This window comes from Gavialis gangeticus, unplaced genomic scaffold (genome assembly GCF_001723915.1).
Source record: "Gavialis gangeticus isolate Ggan-Ray unplaced genomic scaffold, GavGan_comp1, whole genome shotgun sequence".
Lineage (NCBI taxonomy): Eukaryota > Metazoa > Chordata > Crocodylia > Gavialidae > Gavialis > Gavialis gangeticus.
In genome coordinates, this window is record NW_017729032.1 from 115,309,761 (window position 1) to 115,312,391 (window position 2,631).

Sequence of the window (2,631 nt, forward strand, 5' to 3'; positions counted from 1 at the left end):
GATGATCATTGTCTCCATGCTCATGGTATTTGCTTGCAAGAGGATGCTAATGTTGGTGTATCTGTCTTCCCACTGGATTCAAAGGCTCTTTTGCAGAGAGCATTGATGGTACTTCAACTTGATGTGTATCCTGTACACTGTGCACATCTTAGCTCTGTGGAGGTTACAACTGCTTGATAAACCATGAGATTGGTTTTGCAGTTGATGTTGCAATCTTCAAACACTCATTTCTTCAGGCATTCAAAATCTGCATTTGCACATCTGAGGTGATGTTGGATTTCTTTGTCGATGTTAACCTTCTACAAGAGATGGCTTCCGAGGTACAGGAAATAGTGTTCTCCAGAGTCTCACCATGAATATGAAATACCAGAGCTGGGAACTGTTCATTAACAGTTTGTTGAGGGAGGACTTTAGTCTTCTAAATTTTAAGTGTCAGTCTCATTTTCTTATATGCTTTGGTAAAGGTGTCAATGATTACCTGAAGGACTGCTTCCAAGTAAGCACAGACAACAGAATCATCAGCTTTTCTGGAGCTTGATGGTTGAGGTTGGGTTGGTCTCACTTTTGGCTCAGAATCAGCTGAAATTACACAGCTTACCATCCATTCAGTAGTTCAGCTTCACTCCAACTGGAAGCTTGTTGGTCATCAGATGTAGCATCATGGCAAGGAATATCAAGCAGAATGTTGGAGCAATGATGCATCCTTAGCTACTATCTTAACCTCAAAAGGTTCTGTGATCTGTTACTGAGACCCACCACTCACATACTGCCATTGAGCAGGCAAATAATGGTGGCTAATTTCACTGGACATCTGTACTTCCGAAGGATCCTCCACCAATCTTTTCAGTTGACAGAGTTGAAGGTTTTTTGAGGTCAAGGAGAGCCATGTAGAGAGGTTTATGTTCTTCCTGGCATTTTTCCTGCAGCTGGTGAGCTGTGATGATCATATTAGTTGTGTATCTTGATGCCAGGGGTGACTGGTGCCTCCTAAGTCTGTGGGGGCACAATTGCAGACCAGAACCTGTGGACTGGAAGCAGCCAGCCTGGCAAACTGCAGACCACCAGTTGGAATGCAACTAAAGCTAACTCCACCCCCTGGGCAGGGGGGTAGGCCCAAAACATAGTTGCCATAAGCCCTGCAGGAGGAGCTGTGGCCTCTCCATCTGGCTCTGTGGGGCCGCATTTTGCCATTCTGAGCGGTGCCAAGTGGGGGGCCAATCTAAGGGGGGCACATGCCCCCCACCCCGTGCCTCCCCTACCAGTCGCATGTGCTTGATGCACTAAACCCACACTGAGATTCTGGGAGGAGCTCTTCAGCAAATGGAAGAACAGTCCAGAAGGCTTCTCATAATTATTTTTATTGTGGTGGACAGTAAGGCGATCCCTCTGTAATTTCTGCAGCTGGACTTTTCTCCTTACTTGAAGATTGTTACAGTCATGGCATCCCTAAGGTTATCTTGGAATTCCCCATCATTCCAAATCCTTAAGATGAGGGAATGGAGTTCTGCTATGAGCTCCTTTCCCCAGTGTTTGAAGATTTTGGCAGGTATCCATCAGCTCCAGATGCTTTGTCATTCTTCATCTGCTTGATGGCTTTCCTCACTTCATCAAGGGTTGGAGGCATTCCAAAATTATCTTCTACTGAGTGTTGTGGGATGAAGTTGAGAACATGCTCACCAGCAACACAGTCTTGATTGACAAGATTCTTCAAAATCCTCCTTCCAGCAGTTATCTATGGCTATCTTTTCCTTGATCAGGTCTTTCTGTGTATATGTGAAAGGCTATATTCAGTTACTGAAGCAAGTGGGCATTATTCAAACAGCATATAGAACATATGTCAAACAGCACATGCCAGAAAGCAGAAATCATGCTTGATCTGTGTTACTGATTAACATTGCTATAGAAAATCTCCTGTTATCCTTGCTAGACTGTGGGATGTACCTGACACCATGGTGTGGGTGTTATACATGGTTCCCTGCAATGGTTTGTTTTTCAAGTTGTCAATAAAATCACATTTGGCATAATGTAAAAAATCTGAAGCAGGGATGCTCTGCAAAAATATAAATCCTGTCAATTTAAAGACAGACTTAATTCACCCTAAGATTTTGAATCAGGGATAACATACGCTTCAAGCAGCATTGGGTTCTTAACAGTTGAGATTGATAGGCAGGATTCTTCCATCAAGGGATATTTGACAAGTTCAGTTTTGGGAAAGAAAATGGGATATTTTAGAAGTTGGGGTGCTCTCGGGTGATAGTGTAGAGAGGCCCAGGAAGGATGCAAGTCCCCTGACTGTTGGTTCAGACCTAGTTAAGGATTACCTGGAGGGCTTAGGTGCATAGCAGGGCCAGATGACATTCATCCACGGGTGCTGAGGGAATCGGCTGGTGTCATTGCGAAGCCATAGGCATGGCTGTTTGAGGACTCCTGGTGCTCGGGCCAAGTCCCTGAGGACTGGAAAAGGGCTAATGTAGTCCCTATTTTCAAGAAGGGGAGGAAGGAAGAGCCTGGCAACTACAGGCCAGTCAGCCTCACTTCTATCCTGGGGAAGGTCTTTGAAAAAATTATCAAGGGCCACATTTGTGAGAGCCCTGCAGGGGAAGTGATGTTGAGGGGTAACCAGCATGGGTT